The sequence below is a fragment of the Silene latifolia genome, chromosome 4 (assembly GCF_048544455.1).
Source record: "Silene latifolia isolate original U9 population chromosome 4, ASM4854445v1, whole genome shotgun sequence".
NCBI classification, from domain to species: domain Eukaryota; kingdom Viridiplantae; phylum Streptophyta; class Magnoliopsida; order Caryophyllales; family Caryophyllaceae; genus Silene; species Silene latifolia.
The window spans coordinates 41,189,510-41,204,564 of record NC_133529.1 but is presented as its reverse complement, the minus strand read 5'-3'; the positions used below and the strand labels follow the sequence as shown (position 1 = coordinate 41,204,564).

Genomic DNA, 15,055 nt, shown 5'->3' with positions numbered 1-15,055 from the left:
GTTTGTATGATCATATCCCATGACACCCCTATGAACCCATGACACCCTAGTGCTTTTAATCAATTGTTTACACCCCTTATTTTATTCATCTTGCTAGTTTATTTTCATTGCTATTTTAGTTTAGTAACCTTCTACATCAACCCAATTTGTGACACCCCTTAGACACTACTAGTTACAATAGAATTCTCATTTCAATACCCGTCCCTTGGGATCCGACCTTTACTTGCCTCTTTACTAATTGTAGAGTTGTTTGTGAAGTATAAATTGTGTTTTGTATCGACCATTGACCAACGACCACATATGCTTAATTGTGAACACGAAATGGCCTCGATCAAAAATGGCGCCGTTGTTTGGGGACGGTGTTTAATTGATTTAAGATTTCTTTTATTGTTTTTAGTTGTGTCTTTTTCACCTTGGGGAAGTAAAACTCCTCAAGGTTTGTTCTAATTGTTTTCAAGTTGTTTGATATTTTGCATGTCTAGAAGGTTACAAAGAGATTTGTTACCTTTTGACCGTGAAATCGAAAGAACCTTGACGAATAATAGGAGACTTGTTAGGAGGAATTTGGGAGGTGTTGGTGAAGTTGTTCAACCCACTAGTGAGTTTGTCAATCCTTTCGCAATAGAAGGAGAAGAGAACCCATTAAACAATACCACACAAAATCCACCTACAATGCCTAAATTCTCGTCACACTCTATCCCCACCGAGGAGGATTTACCAAATGGTACTCCTACCCCACAACATCTTACCGGAAACTTTATTGCCAAGTCCGCCTTCATCCAACTAGTTGAGAGGAGCCAATTCGGGGGAATGCCTAGTGAGGACCCTCATTCTCATATGGAAACCTTTTGCGATTATTGTGAAGCTATCTCTCAAACGGGCGTGACTCAAGACCAAATTAGATGGGTCTTATTTCCCTTTTCGTTAATCGGCACCGCAAAGCAATGGTTGAAGGGCCTTGATAAGGCCACCCTTGGAATAGATTCTTGGAAGAAGTTAGCTCTAGCTTTCTACAAAAAATTCTACCCACCGGAAAAGACCAACATGCTAAGAGCTCAAATTACGGGTTTTAAGCAAAGGGATGAAGAATCTTTGTATGAAGCTTGGGAGCGGTTCAAAGGTATTTGTCGCTCATGTCCTCACCATGGACTTAGCGAATGGTTTTTAGTGCAACAATTTTGGAATGGTTTATATGAAGATTCAAGGAACATTCTCAATATGGGATCAAATGGAATGTTCACCGAGGTTGATGACAATCAAACATGGAACAAGATTGAGGAAATGGCGGTCCATAATTCACAATATAGTAGACCTCGCAAGGCTACTAGAGGAGGAAAGTATGAAGTGGACTCCGTTACTCAATTGGGTGCTCAACTTAGTGCTCACATTGACACAATCAACTTGAAGTTTGAACAAGCTATGGCTAGACTTGAGGAAAACTCAAAATCATCAAAGCATCATGTCAATGCCATGACGGCATCCTCATCAATCCCAAGTGGGATATGTGAGAATTGTGGAACCTTGGGTCATGACTCAAGTGAGTGTAGGGGAACAACCGAACAAGTTAATGCTTTCCAAGCTTACAAAAGTGGTACCCCTTATTCAAATTTTTACAATGAAAACACCAAGTTCCATCCAAATCTCTCATACAAAAGCCAAAATGTTCAAAACCCTCAAACAACATACACTCCACCACCCATGAGAAATCAAAATCAAAGACCCTTTTACAATCAAAACCAAGGCTACCAAAATCAAAATCCATACAATCACCAAAATGACCAAGGTTTTGATGTCCAAAAAGCGGTCCTCCAAATGCAAAAGAATCAACAAGAATTTTTCACCCAAATGCAAAAAGATAGCCAAGCAAAAGATACCACCATCAACAACATTCTAGCTCACACCAAGATGTTGGAAACACAATTGACTCAACTAGCATCTTCAAGCTCACAAAGACAAAAGGGGCAATTACCACCTCAAAGTAATCCCCCTAGACATGAAACGGTTAGTGCCATTCACTTGAGAACTGGTACAAGATATGAAGCACCGAAGAAGCAAGTTGAGGATGAAGTTGTGAGAGCTAGTGAGAATGAAGTTGTGGTGCAAAGTCCCAAAGAAGGGGAATCATCAAAGGAAGAAAGTTCAAAGAAAAATGAAGACAAGGCCAAAGAAAAGGAGCCCATTGTGATTAGACTTCCTTTTCCAAGTCGTCAAGCCAAGCCCAAATTTGATGATCAACTTGGAAAGTTCATGGAAATTGTGAAGAACTTAGAAGTCTCAATTCCTTTCACGGAATTAATCAATCACGTTCCGGCCTATGCAAAGTACATGAAAGATATCCTCACAAAGAAGAAGTCAATCCGGAAACTTGAGACTATCGCCTTCACTAAGGTGAGTAGTGCAATACTTCAAGGGAGTTCACCTCCAAAGTTAAAGGATCCGGGAAGCTTCTCAATACCGTGTACCATTGGCGACACAACGATCAACAAAGCCTTATGTGATCTAGGGGCTAGTGTGAGTGTCATGCCGTACTCGGTAAGTAAAAGGTTGGGAATGGGAGAGCTTAAATGCACCAATATCACTCTTCAAATGGCCGATAGATCGACGAAGACACCATTAGGGATATGGGAAGATGTCCCCGTGCGAATTGGGAAGTTTTTCATCCCGGTGGACTTTGTCATTGTTGATATGGAGGAAGATTCCAACATTCCAATCATCTTAGGAAGACCTTTCCTACACACCGCGGGTGCGGTGATTGATGTGAAACATGGAGAGCTCACTTTAGAAGTGGGAGATGAAAGCATAACTTTTAATCTTGACAAAACCATGAGAGCTCCTCGTTTGCATGAGCCATGTTTCATGATTGATCATTATAGCCGGAAAGATGAAAGGAAGAAATCGGAACTCCAATGGAAGAAGAAAATTGAAGATGCTCCATTCAAAGACGCCCGTCTTGCAGCTGAGAAAAACAAAGAAAAATCTCTGGACTAGAATCCGTCCGTCCTGCACGAAATCCGCCCGTCCCATCACAGAAGAATCCGAGCGGATTCCCCAGAATCCGCCCGTCTCTAGGCGGGATTTTGAAAATTTTGAAGCTGTAGAATCCGCACGGATTGCGCCCAATCCGCACGGATTGTCCCTGCGTCTTGAAAAATCTCGACTTCTTTATAACCCATCCCACCTTCATTCATTCATTCATTCATTCATAAACACTACCCACAACATCAAAACCCTCATCCTCTCCATCTCAAAAACAAAAACCCTCAACAAAATCCACCAAAATCAAATCAACCCATCCTTCAAACAACAAATCAATCACTCCATCTTCAACAACAATCAAAACCAAGCACAAAGTCTTCACCTTTGAGTCGATTTTTGTTCTTATAAAGGCAAAGCCTTTCACCTTCAAATCGATTTGGGCATTCTACAAATTAAAGATTTTTGACTCTTTTCTTGGTTAGTTCATCAAATGGCAAGAACAAAGGGAGCAACAAAGGCAACAAAGGCACCAAAAGCAAAGGCTCTCTCTCAAAGGCAAAAAGCTCTACAAGCAAAGAAAGCTTTGGCAATGGTGGTATCAACACCAAACTTGGAAGTGCAACAACAACAACAAATTTCTATGGAAGCATCACCTTCTACTCCGGTAATCGATCAACTCTTGCATTATCCGGAGGTAACTTTCATTTCCGATACCCATAGAAATACATTTGTCAAGTTTGCTATGAAACAAATTCAATCCACCAAATTCATATGTAAAGATGCTTTGGAGAAATTGGGTGTTCTTGAACAAACAAAAGCCTTTTTCAATGCCATGGGTTTGAAGAAATTGTTTGAAATGAAGGAAGTAACATACCCCTCCCTTGTCTTGGAATTCTTAAGTTCTTTAAAAGTGACAAAAGTTGAGAATAGGGAAAATATTGAGTTTCGTCTAGCTAACACTAGTAGACGCATTACCTTTCCGGAATTGGGTGAAATTTTGGGTCTTAGCGATGAAGCGAAATATTATAAGCAATATGGGAAGTATGATCCCGAGCCTCTTTGGGAGGCAATCTCCGGGAAGAAATTTGAAGATTTTCATGCTTGTCGTGCTCTTTTGGTCCATCATCCGGGCATAAGAGTATGGCACAAAGTTGTGGGAAATACCATAATTGCTAGGAAAGACACCAATCATTTCACAGGACTCGATTTTATTCTCCTTGAATCAACTTTGAATATTGGAAGAATTCACACCAAGCCTTACAATTCTTTGAGGCTATTGGTTGATAGATGGCTCCATGTAGATAGTGGGAAGAAGGGTACAACCGTTATTGTTAATGGCGGCCTTGTCACGGTCCTAGCCAAGCACTTTGATCCTAATTTCAATAAGGATAACAAGTACAAGGCAAAGGAAGGTGGCCATCTTATTGATATGTCCATCATGATTAACAAGTTCAAGTGGGTTGCTCACAATCCCCTTGACACCAAGTATGGGTGGCTTACTAGTGAGGCGCGATCATTCACTTTACCCGCAAAGATTTGTCGTCTTAGTGTCCACCGGACCAACTATTTACTTCCCCTATCCAAGGAAGCCGAGTACATCATTCGACAACAAAAGGGTGATCATGAAACCCCCTCCTCTTCCATTGTTATACCGCCTTACCCCTTTGTGTATGAAGAGTTCAAACCGCAAGGAGTTGAAATTGGGAAAGACTATGTCACTCTTCTTATGCAAGCCATGCACAAGCAAGCTTATGAAGATCGGAAGAATGCATATTTGGCTCAATATCCTCCCCTCTTACATCTAGCTAGGCAAGGACTCCTTGATCCATCTTGTCCTTTGCCTAGTTGGGCGGATAAAGAAGCCTTATTTCCGGGTGCATCTAGGGACGTGGTGGAAGACAATGAGGTTGTTGGAAATGATGAAGAAATTGATGATAATATTGAGGAAGAAGCAAGTGGAGATGTAGAAAGAGATGGTGAAGATGGTGAAGAAGATGGTGAGCAAGATGATGGAGAAAGTGATGAAGAAAGTGCCAAGGAAAGTGGCAATGTGACCATTTCTCATGAGGGAAGTGATGATGATAATAGCATGATGGAAGACTAGCCTTGGAGATTCCTACTCTCCCACGGTTTGTCTATATCTCTTTGTATTCTATTTCATTTTGATCATTGTTGGTTTAGTCCTAGCAACATCAAAGGACTCACACCTCGGTTCCATTGAGGTGTTCTTTATTGTTCCCATTTTTGAAAATCCAAAATGACAATCTAGTTTCATGCATAGCATAGTGTGTGCATGAACTATACCCATCCTTGACATTGGCAATAGTGTCTTATTTGGTTTGGGGAAGTTAATGCATACACAACGGGAGGTAATCTAAATTATCCTCTCCGTCATAACAAAAAAACAAGCATCATGTAGTATAGCTTAGTGTAGAATTGCATTTAGTATAGAAATCATGCATCATTTTTGCATAATTTCCATCATTTTGGCCATTGAGGACAATGCCCATATTAATGTGGGGATGGGAATTCTAACACTTAACTTTTATTCAAAAACCATAAAAATTGAAAAAAATTTCATAAAAATCATAAAAATTTAAAAATTGAAAAACCAAAAACAAGTTCATTTCCTTTATATATATTGTCTTGTATATATTGTGTTTGTTTATCCTTGTTCACTTTGATTGACTACGCCACATCCGAGACATGAGGATATTGAAGACCGCATGGTATGATCTTTCCAATCTCCTTTTTCCTCTTTATGTTAATGACTATGTGGCTTTATTTTGATTGATGCGGTAAAACAATGTGAACTTAGGACTTGCATTTAGTTTATATGTCATATTAGTTGGTAGAATCATTTGCATTAGGATGTGTATATGCTAGTTGCATCATGGCATGTAGTTTGCATGTTAGAAAAATTTTGCGAAACCGTCTATTTGGGAAGCTTGACAAGTGTATATAGGCCCTAGTAGATGCTTTTTATTCTTAAGACTTTGCTTGTTAGAATACTTGTAAAACACCCTAGGATGTGTCATGCTAGTATCCTTTGACCCATGGTTTAAGGCCTAGTCAAGAGTACCTTGTGATGTGATAACTCCTTGGCTACCGTTTATTCCAAGGTGACCCTTGAAACCATGCATACTTCCATCATTCATCCATGTTCTACCACATTTTTGTCATCAAAGGGAATGGGCACAAAAAGAAATCAATTTGAGTTCAATGAAATGAAAAGAGAAAGAAAGTTTGCAAAAATGCATCAAATGAAAAGAGGAGCAAAAATAGAACTCCTAAAGCTTCAAATACAAGGCACCCTCGTTACTAATTGGGGTGACTTTGAAAATGTTCAAAAAGAAATGCAAAAAGTTGTCAAGTATTGAAAAGCCAAAAATCAAAAGAAATGGCAAAAAGAAAGTGTTCTCAAATGTCAAATGCCAAATGAAATTGGGGGGGAAAACAAAAATGAAAGCAAACTCCCAAAAAGAAACTCAAATATCTATCGATCCCTTTATCCATCGTATCCATTTTTGTGCATGGTAGAGAGGGGACGACCCTTCTTCTTGTCTGGGCAAGAGGGGGAATTCCGCGATCCTCCAGTGTTTCTAACACCATAGGGAGTCTACTCTTGACAAAAGCATTTAACGATTGAGGACAAAGGTACCCTAGCTTGACACCTTTTGGAGGTGATTTATTGGTATCCTTCTAGGCTTAGTAGTTTGAACAAATTACATCTATGAAGGATTGTGTGCCCTTGAATTGCTTCCCTTGTAGATAATTTCCGCCACTTAGATGAGGAAAGTGGCTATTCTTTTTGTAGATGCATCCATTATGTGTTTGTTTTGTGTGCTTAATGTTTAGATGTGTCGCCATTTTGGCAAGACCCACCTTGCCTTGCAAGAAGGCATCCTACCTCATGGTTGTCTTGTTGTGAGTTGAAGGGGCGGAGTGAGACCCGCTAATTGTCTCATATCGGCTATTATTATTAGGTTAGGTTAGTATTGGTCCTAGTCTTTGTCACCTCTTTACTCGGGACGAGAAAAGGTTCGGTTTGGGGATATTTGATGTGACCATAATTGGCGCATATTTAGCCCCCGAATTACCATTGTTTCCATGCTTTTTAGTGCCTATTTGGGTCATTTCTTATCTTTAGTTCTTTGTTTTGCATATTCTTTGAGATTTTGATCCCTTGGTAGGAAAGGAGTAAGAATCTTGCATTTTCGTGGCAAAACGAGGCTAAATTGATTGTATTCAATGACCAAGCATCAAGGAGAGACAAGACTAGAAGGCCTTTGTACATAGCATAGTAGAAGAGCATTGTTGAGAAAGGATCCTTGAGTCCCCAAGGAAATCCCCAAGGAATTCATGAAGAAAAGGGAAGAAAAGAAGAAGAATTGACGCTGCCAGACAATCCGAACGGATTGTATACAATCCGCCCGTCCGTCCAGCCCAATCCGAGCGTCCCTCAAAGGAATCCGCTCGGATTCCCCTCGCCAATCCGAGCGTCTTGCCCAAGAATCCGCTCGGATTCTCCAGGCCAGATCCGGCCGTCCCGACTCCCATCCGCACGGATTTCAAGACAAAGACGTTTTCATTCTTCAAGCTACGATTAGAGAAGCCCTTCTCTCGTAAAATACCGAGTCTCCTTGCTCAACTTAAAAAGTGTAATTACTAGTTTAGCCCTTAGTTAACCCTAATGCATCCTCCCTAATTTTCACTATAAATACCCCATTAGTCTAATTAGAGGAGCATGTTCTTATTATCAATAATTAGTGTAGTTAATATCAATCAAATCTCTCTTCAATATTGTAATCAAGTATTAATCAAGTTTTAATCCAAGTTTTAGTTCTTTAATCTCTCTCTTGTTCTTACTTTATTTTGGGTAATTGAAGATTATTTGGGTTATTATTGGGAGATTGACAACCTCTCAATCTAGGATTCAAGTACTTCTATTATTCTTGCTTTATTATTGGAATCATTAGTAGGTATAATCTCTTAATCCCTTTTTAATTATTGCTAATTACTTTCATTTATTCATCATGTTTCATTATGTTAGTATGATTGACAACCTTTCTAGCATGATCAATATGATAATGAGTGAGTAGTCTCTTAGCTAGGGTTTAATGGGTGATTAGGGGAAACCAACATGGGGAATGATTCATGCTTAAATTAATATGCTTTCATATCTTATTTGCTTGCTTGTTTTGATCTTAATACATGCACATGTTATATTTGATGAAATGCTAAGCCTATGAATCCTTGCATTTAGTATCATCTTCTATCCCTTCAACTTGACTTGTAAGACATAACCCAACTCGAGTCTTGTTAGACCATGCATGTGTTGAGTAGGAAAGATTAAGTCGACTTGTAGGTGTTGTACAATCTAATCGATTCGGCTCCGGGACCCAAACTTTCCTAGGATTGTAAGATATAACCCAACTCAATCCATCACAACAATAATTGCTTGCTTATAATTTGAGAACATGTTTGTATGATCATATCCCATGATTCCCCTATGAACCCATGACACCCTAGTGCTTTTAATCAATTGTTTACACCCCTTATTTTATTCATCTTGCTAGTTTATTTTCATTGCTATTTTAGTTTAGTAACCTTCTACATCAACCCAATTTGTGACACCCCTTAGACACTACTAGTTACAATAGAATTCTCATTTCAATACCCGTCCCTTGGGATCCGACCTTTACTTGCCTCTTTACTAATTGTAGAGTTGTTTGTGAAGTATAAATTGTGTTTTGTATCGACCATTGACCAACGACCACATATGCTTAATTGTGAACACGAAATGGCCTCGATCAGCGACTCCACTGGGGAGTAATACACTTACGTGTTGCCAAGGGTGAAACTTGAACAAGGTTAGGGAATAGTTTATATGAGACAGTTGTCGGTTTTCATGACTCGATCTTCTTAGATCATTTTATTCGGCCTTCCTAGGCCCAACCCAACCCATTCGACCAATCTTCCCGTCTGGACGGTCCAAATTCTTATCTGTGCCTAAGGATGGATATCGATTGACGTCAACCATACCGTGGTACATACTCATGTTTGAATCAAGAGTTTTCACTACTCGAGGAAATGAACTAGGAACCGACCATACTCATGTTTGGCACGGACCTCTCCACAGACCAGGGTTTGATTACTTGGTATGGCAACCCACCCTTTTAAGCCAAAACCCTTTAAATGCACTCAACATACTGTTATAATGCCCATATATATGTCGGTATCATATACGTGATCACCATTTTGTAAACAAAACCATGACGAAATTTTGTAAAATAAAATCCTTTTCAAAATGTAAACATTTTCAAAAACAGCGTAAACAGCCGAAACTCTGTCGAGTCAAACTTCGGGCCTAAAACCCATTCCAAAAAGTCCAAAAAAAAAAGAACGTAAAAAAAAAAGTCCAAAAAAAAAGACCAAAAACCTTTTTAAACCAAAATATTTTCAAACCATGTAAATGTAAACATGTAAATTCAATTGGGCTAAGTTAGAGTTAGAATTCAAACCGACTATATCCTAGTTGGAACTCTGTCAAGTCATAAACCCGTCTTCCTTTACATTTTGGGTCTTTTCAAATTCAAGTCAAGTCCTAAGGCGTCACGCCATCATTTTGGACCCCCTACCCCAATTCAGTTAGGATCTAAACATTTTCACACCTCGCCTCACACACTCGAGGCTAACACGTCGAGTCGTTCCAAAATCCGTCTCTCGAATTCTCCTAATGACACGTTCGGGACACACATACCCGAACCTCGAGTCAAGTGACGGATGAGATTGTCGTCGGGTCTCCCAATCAAACACATTTATATTCTCAACAAACAACTAGTTAGTGGTTAAGTCGAGGTCGATCCATGGGACGGTGTGCTTTGGGTTCTAAGTCTATCTATCTCAATTCATACTAGTGTCACAATTGATTTGGGTTTGTAGTTGGTGAGTCTAAACTAATACAAGCAATGGAAAGTAAACAAGCAATAAAAGGAAGGATGTAAACAATTTATTAAAAGCACTAGGGTGTCATGGGTTCATAAGGAATTCATGGGAGTTGATCATACAAACATGTTCTCAATTATATGCAAGCACTTATTGTTGTGATGGGATCGAGTTGGTGTATATCTTACAATCCCTAAGGAGGTTTGGGTCCCGGAGCCGAATCAATTAGATTGTAAAACACCTACAAGTCGACTTAGTCCTTCCTATTCAAATATATGCATGGTCTAATGAGACTCGAGTTGGTTTATGTCTTACAAGTCTCATTGAAGAGATAAGTGATGGATAAGAAATGCAAGGATTCATAGGCTTCGCATTTCATCAAACATAACATGTGCATAAGTTCAAATTACAACAAGCAAGCAAATTAATTTTGAAAATATATTAGATTAAGCATGAATCATTCCCCATGTTTGTTTCCCTTAATTACCCATTTATCCTAGCTAAAAGACTACTCACTCATTATCATGGGAAACATGTCATCAATGGTGTCAATCATCACAACAAGTGTAAACATGATAAGAGATTGAGGAAATAAACAATAAAGAGTAAAGGGTAAAAGAATTATACCAAACTTGAGATGATCCAAATAATAAAGCAAAGAATAAAAGAAGAGAACTTGATTGATTGATGAAGAGTTGACAATTCTCCAATAATAACCCAATAATCTTCAATTACCCAATAATGATAAACTTGAACAATGATTAAGGAAAGATTAATGTGTAATTTTGTGGAATAGTTGAGATTAGTCTATTCTAATCTACTCCGTAATCTAATCTAAGACAACTTTCTACTATGGGAACTTCCTCTAATCTAAGGGAACTTGCTACTAAGAGGGCTTATCCTCTTGATTATTACAAATGGAGTATATATAGTGGTACATCATTAGGTTAAACAAGGGTAGATTAGTAAATAACATTGCTAAGTGTTGAGTAGGGAAATGCTCCTCTCGAAGGAGATGCGCATATCACGTTGCTAGTCCCGCCACAATATGCTCGTCCCGCGCGTCTGGAGTCTTGGCACGGAGGTCCTGTCTCGTGATCCGAGCGGATCGTGGAGGAGATGCTCGGATTGTCTGGCTGCAAGACGGGCGTCTTGGCTGCGGGACGCTCGGATAGTAGGAAAGGAAGACGAGCGTCTTGAAGGGGAGACGCTCGGATCATGGGGCAGAGAGCTTTTCTTTTTAAATGTCTAGAAATCCGAGCGTCTTGGGTCTGGCACGCTCGTCTTGAGTCTGGGGACGAGCGTCTTGAGTCTCGGGACGAGCGGATTGGCGGACAGCTTGTCTATTTGAGCTCGGATTGTAAAACGGACGCCATTTCCTCATCCGGACTCCTATTAGAGTGATTCAAAAGCCTAGACCACTTGATTTTTCGACGCCGTTTCATCTAGCATACTTTCAGAGCCAAAAAAGCAACTCTTGGTTTGGTTCCGAGAAATTTCTTCTTGCAATGACTTCCTTCTCGTCATCCTTGCTCTTAAGCCTATGATCCTTCTATATACTTTTTATTCCTACATCCTTGGTCATCATTCTTGCCTCATCTTCATACTAGTCCATCCAATATCGTCAAAAAGCTTCTAAATATGCACGGGAGACGGGAATTTCCGCCTAATTCTCTTCGTTCCTACAAAACATGCGAAATGCACTAGGAAAGCAAAATAGAAAGCATTTGACGGATAAAATGGCTATGGAATGTTATAATAGTATGCAAAATAGGCTCAATTAGGGGACTAAATGTGTGCAATTATGAGTCACATCATCAAGTCTATCTTAAAACATACGTCTAGAATCAACACGTGTCATCAATCCCGTCAATAAGGTCAACCATATAAATGTCATTCTGTCAAAGTTAACACTCGAGTCTAAAATTACAGTCAAGCACCGTGAATTCAAACACGAGAAGTCGCTCACGACATTTCACGAATTCACAAGTCAAGTCTAGATTTGTCATCTTGTCCCTTCCTTATTTGTTGCCTTGGTATGCGTGATCCCATGTCGAATCGAGGTGTAATGCGCGTCATTTTTGTCGAGTAGGAATCCAACAAGTTTCGTCAATCAAAGAAAGTCACGGCGACTCAGCCACAATCACCGTGTCTCTCCAAGACATTTATACCATGGTCCTGCGAGTTCAAGCTACAGTGGAAAATTTGAGCATTCGCATCCTCACCCTTGAGAATGGGATGGTGGAAAAGAACACACCACCTAGAGAAACCCCTAGTATGATCGAAGGGGGAAGCTTCCAGTGTCACTTTCTGTTGAGCAATTCGAGAAAATCAACCCTCTTGGGTTTAGTATCATTAAACATGACCATGAATCATCCCTAGATTGTTCTCATCTCCTCGACCCTCGTAACAACAAAAAAATCAATATCCTCGAAGACAGCGATATCCAAAATGGAATGCTCATGCTTTCCATGGCCTTCAACAATTAATTTTCAAAAATAGAAGGAGCCATTGATAATCTAAACTCTCGACTTTCCAATATGGAGAACCGGATTGCTGAAATGGGTAAGAAGCTCGATGCCTAACCTCTCAAGATGGAAAATGTCCAGACAAACCCTCAACCTGACAGTCCTAAAGCAAAAAGCGAGCAATCTATTCCTATTTCTTCTCATCCAGGAATCAAAATCAATAAAGGCGACCTCATGGAGCCTTCGTCAAAGAAATTTAACAACTCTCCCAGGTCATTCACGAGTTTAGTCATACCTTATGCCCTAGCCTTGAACAAATTATCCTCTCTAGGTCTTCTTCAACCAATAGGACCTAGCCCAGACCCAGAAAAGAAATCTAAATTTTGGGATGGCAATTCGTATTGTCAATACCATGGGGGTAGGGGCATGATACCGAAGATTGCTATAAACTCAAGAATATCATACAAGATGGGGTTGAGGATAGTAGGATTTCTGTCTCGCTCCTAACTTGTTCGCGTACAGAAACTAAGCGACCTTACAGGGAGTTCAACATCGTGGATGATCAAAAAGATGAACGATCCACCAATCATTTGGTGAAAAGAAGGAAAACAGACTCTCAAATACCCAACAATCAAACAATCCACATTACCGACGTGAAGTTTATAGAACCTTCACCAGAAAGAGGAACTCAGCCTCCAAGGTCATTCTCCAAGTTAGGCATGCCTTATACGATCGCCTTTGAAAGACTCTTTGTTAAAGGACTAGTCCAACCGATCGGTCCAACCCCAGACCCTAAGTACGAGAGGAGAGGTCGCTTCTGGGACGTCTCTCAATATTGCTTATTTCATAGAGGTAATGGACACGACACTGAAGAATGTTCCAAACTCAAATATACCATCCATTATATGCTCAATCGCGGTAAGATATCGTTATCGACCCTCGGTCCTTTTAAAGAGATGAACGACCCTCATGGGTGTCCTACTCTTCAAGGACAGGAAGGTCTCTTGGGCCTTTACCCTTATCGTACCCCAAACAACGAGGACAGGGTGCTCAAATCGTTCAACGATCAAGATCAGACGTTCAAGCTACCAGCTGCTGAAAGAGGATTCCCCGAAGATAACAATGATGATTACGAGTCTGGATCTAAGATCGCGTCAATGTCCGAGTTCGAGTCCGAGTCTTAGGCTTTCTATCCCATAATTGTTCTACTATCATTCTTCGTGTCCATTTCCATTCCTAGTGACAACCTGGGGGCTGTCCCACGAGTCACATGTCTTTTCGAGTCTATGTTAAATACATTCATTATTCATTTCAATAAAAGTTCACTTTTCAATCCACATATTCTATCATATCTCTTCCTTTACCCCTTTCCTGTGACAACAAGAATTGGTTTGAGACATTTTTAAAACGAACAACAACACATGTCAGTCGATGTAAGTGCACTTAAATGATGTTCCATTCCAAGTTGTAGAGGACCTGAAACTCCGTGTTCTTTCCTTACCTATTCCATGTCTGGCAATAGAAACCTCACTATACCCTAGTTTAGTACGAGCATATCTCAAGAGATTTTAGGACAAATCCAGACCATCTCCCTTGTTAACAATCTATGACGAAAGGCAAGCCCATTCCCCACAATAAACAACCTGTTTACTAAAGACCAACCCGTTTCACACCAAAGGTGCTAGTCTGACCCAAATCCATGGTAGCAAACAAATCCAAGACGATACGAGCCATGATTAAAGACAAAGGCTCAATCAAGAGAAATGACCAAGATCAATATCCAAGGCCGCAGTTATGCCCATAATCCAAGACAAAAGAGTCAAAAGAAGAAGGCTCAATCAAGTAAGGTCAATTTCAATATCCAAAGTTAAAGTTATCTTCAAAAACCTGAATCAAAAATATGAGCAAAAGCCGAGATATGTTCTAGACCAAGAATCTGATCTGAATCAAGAACAAGCCTGAAATCAAATACGAAATACTGCTGAAGTCCATATAAAATCCAGACATCGATGAAGATGGTCAGCTAGCACCCCTCACTTAGCCTTTCACACACCCTAAGTCCTTCTCGAGACCGCTACAGGGAGATAGTTAGGAATTTTGAGAATCCTCTCAAGCTCGTCAAGTATACCCATCCTTTAGGGCCAAGACATGAAAACTTGATCCCACATCATTTTAACCTACCTTTATGTACTCAGGCTACATCAAGCCAAGAGACTCCATTGCCAAGCCATATTACAAGCCATAATCCAATCGAGCCTTAACTCCACAAAATCAAGCTCCAGAGATTTGTCCATCAAAGCCTCTTATTTCCGAGCCCCACATTCCAAATATCCAATCTAGTTTCACCTTGACCCAAACACGGAGTCTTCGAATACTTTGCTACCTGAGATGGGACATACCCATATTCATCCTTAGGGTCCACTTTCGAGTGCGCTCACACGACAAGGAAATTTTTACAAAATTAATTTTACCTCTTTGGTCTATGACCAGAGGGAGTTATCTCAAATCGATTCTTCGAGTCACCAAAGGAAAATACTCTCCTGACCCATGCACATTAAGGCCCTGACAGCATAGCTTAGGCACACACTTGAACTACGAGCATGGTTTGATTTCACCTCTTCAGGTGGATACGTAGGCAGTCCTTTCTTACACAAGAAGGATAC

The 15,055-nt window shown here is 40.1% G+C and overlaps 1 non-coding gene across 1 annotated transcript; it reads right to left on the bottom strand.

The window, feature by feature from the left end:
* Positions 1 to 1,044: 1,044 nt before the first annotated feature.
* LOC141654231 (small nucleolar RNA R71) lies at positions 1,045 to 1,151 on the bottom strand. Its single transcript, XR_012547794.1, has one exon. It is a non-coding gene; the product is annotated as a small nucleolar RNA R71 (small nucleolar RNA).
* Positions 1,152 to 15,055: the final 13,904 nt, after the last annotated feature.